This window comes from Orycteropus afer, unplaced genomic scaffold (assembly GCF_000298275.1).
Source record: "Orycteropus afer afer isolate SDZICR_OR568_19922 unplaced genomic scaffold, OryAfe1.0 scaffold00220, whole genome shotgun sequence".
Taxonomy (NCBI): domain Eukaryota; kingdom Metazoa; phylum Chordata; class Mammalia; order Tubulidentata; family Orycteropodidae; genus Orycteropus; species Orycteropus afer.
Genome location: NW_006921807.1, coordinates 3,067,712 through 3,077,176, shown reverse-complemented (window position 1 = coordinate 3,077,176; position 9,465 = coordinate 3,067,712). Strand labels below are relative to the sequence as shown.

General features: G+C 36.6%; 1 pseudogene; it reads right to left on the bottom strand.

Annotated features, from left to right (window-relative positions):
• Positions 1-559: 559 nt before the first annotated feature.
• On the bottom strand, positions 560-1,612 carry LOC103203648 (annotated as a pseudogene).
• Positions 1,613-9,465: the final 7,853 nt, after the last annotated feature.

The window sequence follows — 9,465 nt, the reverse complement described above, 5'->3', positions numbered from 1 at the left end:
AGGTTGGGCAATGCACTTCCATAGTGATACTGCCTCAGAAACGTGAGGAGGGGTTGCTATGAGTTGGATTTGACTTGACAACAGTGCATTGCATTGCATTGTGTTGCATTTCTTTATCCTTGCCTTCAAAGCTCAGAGTTTCAGGGTCATCTTCTTTATTGGTTTCAATTGGTTTCTCATTGCTTTGTTGCAGAGGGCCTGTGTAGCTTGTCTGCCTATTCTGCCATCTTACTGAAACTCAAAGACCTCCAAGGAGAAACAATTGAAGCAGAAACAAGTTGATCAGATCCTTTCTAGAAAACAAAGTTTTAATGGTATTTTAAAATGTTTTTAAAATTATTTTAGCAGACGTGTTCTTTGTAAACTAGATTATGTTGTAATTTTTTCCCTATAATTTTAGGAGTGTTCTTATGAAATAGGGCTTATTCCTATTTCAAATCTATCTTGTGATCCTAAGAAATGAAAAAAAAAGTGCCTGAAATATGTTTATTTAAGATATAGGATTATTATTATTATTTTTATTTTAGCTGGCAATATATTGCTGCACAGAGTATAATTTTTATTCAATATCACTATAACACTGAAAAGTTTTGTTGAGTATCATACTCAGAGAAGAAAAAATTCATAGAAGCAGAAAAATCTTATTCTCTTCACCTTCAAGCAGCCTCTTGTATGTGACAATTTCATTATCAAAAATCTTCTAATATTCAGGAGCACTTGGTATTCACAAAGGTGAGAAGCCTTTCTTCCTTCATGTTCTGAATGTTACTCTGCACATGGCCAATGGAGTCTTGGCAATTAGTGGTTTCAACAGCAATGTTTTCTTCCATTTCATGCATCTCACACTCTAGAGATTCATGAGTTCCTTTAAGGGCATACACTTTGAAGATGAGGGGACTGGACCTTTCATCAGTACTTTTTTGAGTCTTACTTCACTTGAAATGGGACATTATTGTTTTGGTTAGCAGCCTTGGAGAGATTAGAGAACTTGGATTTGTACCTTTCTTCAGCTTCTGAAGGTTCTTGGCAGCCACACTTTCATACTACTGATGTGTATCACTCAGGGTGGCAATGAGGTCAGACTTGGAAATGACCACACAGATTTAGATATGTTGTTCTTGAAACTATACCTGCAGCTCCTGGATTTCCTTATTATGAAGTTTCTTCAAAAAAACAATCTCTTCTTGCAAGGATTCCATTTTACCTTCAAGGTCTAAACATACCAAAGAATGTTGTTGTCAGCAGCCTGTATGAAGAATTGCAAAGAGCTCTTGGTTTCCTCTCCCTTCCTACAACTTTTCCCAGAATTCCATGATGTCCTCAACCAGAGTGTCTCTCTCTGTTTCCAGTGGCATTTATTTTCAGGAGTTAGTACCATCTCTTGGAGATTCTGCATCTCCTCCTTATAGAGGTTCTCCAAGAGAAATTTTCACTGGCCCTTGAGCTACTCTAGCTCAGCTAGCAGGAGCTTCTTTTCTGCTTGAAGAAGCACATCTTGAAGCTGCAGTTGCCAAAGCTGTCATTGAGCTCCTGCAGCTTCACTTTCTCTTTATGGCAGGTGTTCCTGAACTCCGGTGTTGATAGCATCTGCCAGCAGAAGCCCATGATACATCAGCAGCTGCCTGTTGGCATGATTCTCCACATGTGCATGGCTGAGAAATATGTTGCAGACATACTACTTGGGAGGACACAGAGGCTGCCAATACTGCTGGGGTCCAGAGCAATACTCAGGCTGTAAGTGCAGATGGATGTGGGCAAGGAGCTCTGGCTGGAACTGCACAGAGTCTTGGTGCTGGGGCTTCTGAACATACTGTCATAGAAAGACCAGGACAGAGACCAGTAGACATTGCTGCTAAGGGTGATGGTGAGCTAGATAGCTCTCAAGATGCAGACCAGCCAGGAAATACTAATGAAAGTTCCAGGATGGGAATAACTGGTTAGAAACAAGATCATTACATGAAGATTGGGCTGAGAATTGCTTTGAGAACAGAAAGGCTGAATCGGGTGGAGAGGTGTTTATGAGGACAGAAGGCACAACTGTGCTAGAAAAGAGGAATGAATTCCAGGTACATAACCAACCATGCCACTATAGTAGCTGTGCTTTCTTTCTAAGATAATATATCTTTGATCTCCAGTGCTGCTATTTTGCTGCCTGACTGCCTAAATATTGTTATTCCTCTGGGTTCTGCTTGTCTCTAGCTTTTTAAACTAGTGGTTCACTCCCCATTGTTTCTCACGTTCCATCTTGGTTGTTGACTATTTTCCATACCCAGATAACAGTTGTCTCCAACTGAAATAATGCATGGTATTTCTTTGACTCCTGTATTTTAGGTGGTCACTTGAAAATACTGTTGATCTATTGTATCTTGTCTGATTTTTTTTTTTCCATAGAAACTTTTGTTCTCAATATTATTGGAGCAATTTTCATTGCTTTTGTGCTATAGTGGTTACTTATATTGTTGCAGTACAATTTCTATCTAATAGCATTGTACCAATTTTCAGCTACAAAAAGAATAATTTCTTTTGTTTGTGTTTTAGATTTAGAGCTACAAAATTCACTCCTGGTTATTCTAGTGCAACTTAATGTGCTTAAATGATCAATATAACATTACAGTGTCTGGAAACCTATAGAAGTTTTAGGAAACATGGGCTTTTGGTTTCAAATGTGCTGGATTCCAGTTTTCTATTTTTATTATTATTATTATTTTTTAAGTAGTCACTGGTGAAACTGCTAATGGCTGAGAGCCAAAGCTTTGTCACATGGATTGACTTCTTGACTAGCCTTCCTCTAATAGTCTTTACCAAGTGTAATGACTTTCAAATGATTTGTTAGAAAAAGATGCTTATCTGTTATCTAAGAGGAACAGACAGAAAAACTACATATTATTATGTTAAAATGATTTGACAGCATGACCAATGTAAATTTTCCAGAATGGGACCAGATATTTCTTAAATCAGTAGTTTATTTGGAGGATCGTCCGGTAAGACTGCTCTGCCTTAAAATTGTTTACATTTTGTCCTTTTTCCATAAATTTCATTTCTAGTACTCTGCCCTAAGAAAATAAACAAATATAGAATAAAAATTTTATGCATAAATATACTACTCAAAATAATTATTATAGTCATTAGAAATAGTCTACATTTCCATCAGTAAAGACTATATAGATAAAATGGATTAATATACTAATTTTAAACTTATGTTTATGAAAAAAATAAGCATAAGGAGAAAATACTTGTTGCATTGTTACATGAATAAAAAAGAATATTGCAAAAATGTAGACTATGAGTAACAAATGTTAATTTTTTTTTCTAAAGAGTTTTATGAATAAGGAAATTTTTGTTGTTGTATTATGAAAAGAAAAAAATCAAAATTTCATGAGAAAATTCACCCAGGTTTGTTGGCTTCAGAATATTAGTTGGCTCTGGTGGCATAGTGCCTAGGCCATTTGACTGATAACCAGAAGGCTGGTGGTTCAAGCCCACCAACCACTGCTCAGAAGGAAGATTGAGTAATCTACTTCTGTAGTGATACTGACTTGGAAATCCAAAGAGGGGTCACTATGAGTTGGATCCAACTTGACGGCAGTGAGTTTTTTGAGTATGGAATTTAAAGGCACTGTGACACCTCCATTACATCTGTCAGTATTTCTGATTATTAATTTAGGGTATGGGGCAATGGAAGCAGCAGTCAAGACATCAGACAACAAATTGCATTGGGCAAACTTGTTGCAAAAGATCTCTTTCAGGTGCTGAAGAGCAAAGATATCCCCTTGAATACTAACATGTGCCTAACCCAAATCATGGTATTTTCAATTGCCTAATATGCATGTGAGAGCTAAATAATGAATAAAGAAGACTGAAGAAGCATTGATGCTTTTGAGTTGTGGTGTTGGCAAAGAATGCTGAAAGTACCATGAAGTGATAAAAGAACCAAAAAAATCTGTCCTGGAAGAAATGCTGCTGGATTGCTTCTTGGATGTGAGAATGGACAGACTTCGTCTTACATACTTTGGTCATATTGTCAGAAGGGACCATTCTCTGGAGAAGGATGTCATGCTTGGTAAAGTGGAAGATCAATGAAAGAGGAGAAGACCCTCAGCAAGATGGATTGACATGGTGGCTGCAGCGATGGACTCAGGTATAGTAGGGATCGTGAGGCTGGAACAGCACTGGGGAGTGATTTGTTCTGTTGTACATAAGGTTGCTAAGTCAGAGACAATTCCACGGCACATAATAACATAGAGCAAGAGGAACAAAGAGAGACCTGAGAGAAGGGAGTAGACTTGCTTCTCCTGACTGCCTTTGCTAAAGTGTCCTATCTCAGTTGAATTCTTCTGTGCAGGCTAGGACTTTTGCACACCACGGTTTGCCCCTCTATTGCACTCTTAATTCCTTCATTCTTCAAACCATCAGCAATACAAGATTGTTTGTGAGATAAGTATTTATTACTGAAAACTTGAAGAAAGTAGATGATACAAATACAGCAAAAATAATTTTGAATATTTTACAGTTTTTTTCTAAAATTCTCTAGGTAGTTTTTGACATGGGGATTCAAAACACTTATTTAAAAATAAGTAAATAAATAAATAAAGGCATGCCTTGAACTTTTCTATTTGACTAAATCTCTCCCGGTTCCTTTGCCTTTATCTCCCTAGCTTACTCTTCATACAGTTCTTCATATTCATCTCTTATACAAAGTTATTTAGCAATCTCTTCATGTAGACCTTGATCATAAGTTCCAGGACAATGGGTCTCATTGTCACAAGCACATATTTTCATTAAGTTGTGTTTCCATACAAAGGTGATTGGTTCAACAGAATCTACCTTGTCTGTTCCATCATATGAGTTCTGCTTCCTATAGTTTTATTTTCAACTACTATCTCTAGAGAAAATATATACACTGAGAAAATAACTAATAAAAATATGAATGAAGACAGCATATTTCTAGACATGTGACATAATAGATACAGTTTTTGTTTGTTTGTTTGTTTAGATTTATCTGCAACTTCATAATTTTCAAAGATGACCATATGTAACTGTGGTGGTTATATTTGTGAGTCAACTTGGCTGGGCCTGGTTGAGTGGCTGGGCAGCTGGTGGTAGTTATTCCCCATGATGAGACTGGCAATCAAGTCCTTGGTGGGATCTACCACAAGCAGCTGAATAGCTGTCTTTGGGATGTGGTCTGCTTCCTGTATATAAGGAGAAGCCTTGGGAATGGCCTCTAGCATATGGCACGCTTGGACCCTGAATGTAGCTATGTCGTTGCTCAGCAGCCTGCCATGCTCTGCCGATCTTGGGACTTACAGTGGACTTGAATTAATGGCCTGCTGTGTGGTTTGGTAACATTGGGACTGTGCCATTTTATTTGTTGACCTTGGGTTTGTTAGCCTCAGCATCCAGTAGCTGCCTGAGTGAAGAGATGCCTCTAGCTTCAGTGGGCCAGGAGCAAGAGGCAGAGCTGAAGCCCAAGGTTGAGGAGCTTTCACACAGCCCCTAGAGCCTGGCACTTTGAACTTGGACTTAAAGTCTCCAAATTGTAAGAGAATAAACTCCTGTTTGTGAAGGCCATCTCATTTGTGGTATATTCTTGTCAGAGTAGCACTAGGTAACCAGAACAGTGACCTTAAATAGAACATGGAAATTGAGAGTATCTTTAGAATGAGAAAGACCAGGTTTGAATTTCATTTTTACCTTTCATTATAGCTTTATGATCTAAAATAATATACCTGGCTACTCTCAGACTCAGTTTCCTCAGACATAAAATATCCACCTACCAAAATTTCCTGAAGATTGGAAATAACAAATATAAAGTAGCTGGTAAATTGACACACAAATTAAATAATAGATCATTTATTTGTTCAACAAATATTTATTTGTCCCTGTCATGCAATTACTCTTCTGTAGGCAAGGGATACCGATAGTTAACAAACAAGCTCCTGACGAAAATGTACATGTACAGTCTGCATGACACAATCCAAAGAAACAAACTCATTGCTGTCAAGTTGTATCCAACTCATAACAACCCCTCCTTGGGTTTCTGAGGCAGTATTTCTATGGAAGTAGTTTGCCCGGTCTTTCTTTCAAGGAGTGGCTGAGTGGTTTGAACTGCCAGCCTTTTGGTTAGCAGTCAAATGTCTTTGACACTATGCCACCAGAACTCTCACAGTCAGCATGGTAATATAATTTTTGTTTCCTGCAAGTAAGTGAAAGGTTACTATAAATAGGGTTATGATGTGCTGTTCTTTTATTATTTCAACTAGTAATTATCAATAGACATTACATTTTGTATACTAGTCACTCTACTAGAGGGTTAAAATACAATGATGAAAACATACTTCCTATTATCTAGGGACTTAATAGAAAGGGAGATAAAATGTAAGAAATAATTACAATGTATGATCTGTTAGAACCAGTTATAATATGAATATATAAAGTCCTGCCATAACATGTTATGTAAAAATGGGTTATTGTTAATGGTTAATATGGACAAATATTATGTCAAGAAATAAAATTCCAGGTAGACAGATAGCATGAGAAATTGACAACAAAGATAGCAGGAAATTTGCATAGTATGTTATACTTTTATTTATAGTTTTACATATATGCACACATATATACATACACATAAACACACATATACACGTTTATATACGTGTACACAGAGATATAGTTATGTATACACATATACATATGAGTATATATATATGTATATATATATGTGTGTGTGTGTGTGTGTATACACATATACATATACATATACATATACATATACATATACATATACATGTATATAGTTGTTGCTAAGTGTCCTCCAGTCAGGTTCCACTCATAATGACCCTATTATGTACAATAGAACAAAACACTGCCTGGTCCTGCTCCAGACTCAAAATTCTTGTTATGCTTGAGAGCATCGTAGCAGCCACTGTGTCAATGTATCTCTTTGAGAGTCTTCTCCTTTGTCACTAAACCTCTACTTTACCAAGCATGATATCCTTCTCCAAGAACTGGTCCCTTACAACAACATGACCAAAGTAGGTGAGACAAGGTCTGACTATTCTTGCATAAAAGGAGCATTCCACCTGAATTTCTTCCAGGACAGATGTGTTCCTTCTTCCAGCAGTTCATAGTATTTCATTATTCTTTGAATACAAAACAATTCAAAGACATTAACTCTTCTTTGGTCTTCTTTATTCATTGTTCAGCTTTCACATGAATGAATATAAGGCAATTGAAAATACCATGGCTTAAGTTAGGTGCATCTTAGTCTACATAGTTATATCTTTACTCTTTAACAATTTAAAGAGGTCTTTTGCAGCAGATTTGCCCAGTGCAAGAAGGTGCCTGATTTCTTGACTGCTACTTCCATGGATGTTGATTGTGGATACAAGTAAAATGAAATATTTGACAACTTCAGTCTTTTCTCCATTTACTGTAATATTGCTCAGTCCAGTTGTGAGGATTTTTGTTTTCTTTATGTTAAGGTTTAATCCATATTGAAGTCTGTAGTCTTTGATCTTCAACCATAAGTGCTTCGAGTCATCTTCACTTTCAGCAAGCAAGCTTGTGTCATCTGTATATTGCAAATTGTTAATGACTCTTCATATAATTCTGATGCCTCATTCTTCTTCATATAGTCCATCTTCTCACATTATTTGCTCAGCATATGTATTGGATAAGTATGATCAGGATAAAACTGATGCACACCCTTCTTGATTTTAAACTATTCCATACTCCTTAGCTCTGCTCAAATGATGGCCTCTTAGGCTATGTACATGTTCCTCGGAGCACAACTAAGTGTTCTGGCATTCATATTCTTTGTGACGTTATCCATGACTTCTTACAATCCAGACAGTTGAATGCCTTTGCATACTCAGTGAAACATAGGTAGGCATCTTTTGGTATTCTTTGCTTTCACCTAAGATCGACCTGACATCAGCTTTGATATGCCTCATTCTACACCCCCTTCTGAATCCTGCTTGAATTTCTGAAATTTCCTTGTCAATAGACTTCTGCAACCATTTTTCAGTTATCTTCAAATTTTACTGTGTGTGATATTAATGATTTTGTTCAATAATACCCACATTCTGTTGAATCACCTTTCTTGGAATGAGCACAAATATTGATCTTTTCCAGTCAATTGGCCAGGTAGCTGTCTTCCTAGCTTACTGGAATAAATGATTAAGCACCTCCAATGCTACATTCATTTGTTGAAACATCTCAGTAAGTATTCCATCAATAACTGGAACCTTGATTTTTGCCAATTCCTTCAGTATGGCTTAGACTTCTTTCAATACCATTGGTCCTTGAACATATGCTACCTTCTGAAATGGTTGAATGTCCACCAATTCTTTTTCATATAATGACTCTGTGTATTCCTTCCATCTTTTTTTGATTCTTCCAAATAATTCAATATTATGCCCATAGAACCCTATCATATTGTAATTGAGGACTGAAATATTTCTTCAGTTCTTTCGGCTTGAGAAATGCTGAGTGTGCTCTTCCCTGTTGATTTTCTAATTCCAGGTCTTCACACATTTCATTATGATATTTTATTTTGTCTTCTCAAGCTGCTCTTCAAAATCGTCTATTCATTTATTTTATTTCATCATTTCTTCCATTTGCTTTAGTTGCTCTACATTCAAAAACAAGTTTCAGAGTCTCTTCTGAAATCCATTTATCTCTTTTCTTCCTTTCCTGTCTTTTAGGTGACTGTATGCTTTCTTTATGTATGATGTTGTTGAGGTCATCCCACAATTCATCTTGTCTGCCACCATTGGTGTTCAATACATCAAATATATTCTTCAGATTGTCTAAAAATTCAGGTGGGATATAATCAAGGTCTCATTTTGGTCTAATGGACTTGTTTAACTTTTTCCAGCTTCATATTGGACTTGCCTATGAACTATTAATGTTGATTCCAGAGACAGTCTCTACCCTTGTTTTGAATTATAATATTGTGCTTTTCATTTGCTTCTTTACACAGAAGTGTCGTTGTTGTTTTGTTACGTACTGCTGAGTTGGCCCTGACTCATAGAGACCCATCCTTGGGTTTCTGAGATAGTATCACTGTGGAAGTAGATTGCCCAACCTTCCTTCCGAGAAGTGGCTAGTGGGTTTGAACTGCCAGCCAAGTAGTCAGTTTGATTCCTGTGTATTCCATCTGGCTTGTTTCACACATATAACTAGTTTATGTTGTTAGAAAAAAGTATTTGCAATGAATATGTCATTGGTCTTGCAAAATTCTATCATGCGATCTGGTGTCATTTCTATCACAAAGACCATGTTTTCCAACTACTGATGCCTCTTTGCTTCCAACTTTCAAATGTCAATCACCAGTAATTATCTATTTTGATTGCATGTTTAGTCAATTTTAGACTGCAGAATGTCATAAAAATCTTAAATTTTGTCATGTTTGTCTTTAGTGGTTAGTGAGTAAATTTGAATAATAGTAGTAGTGACTGG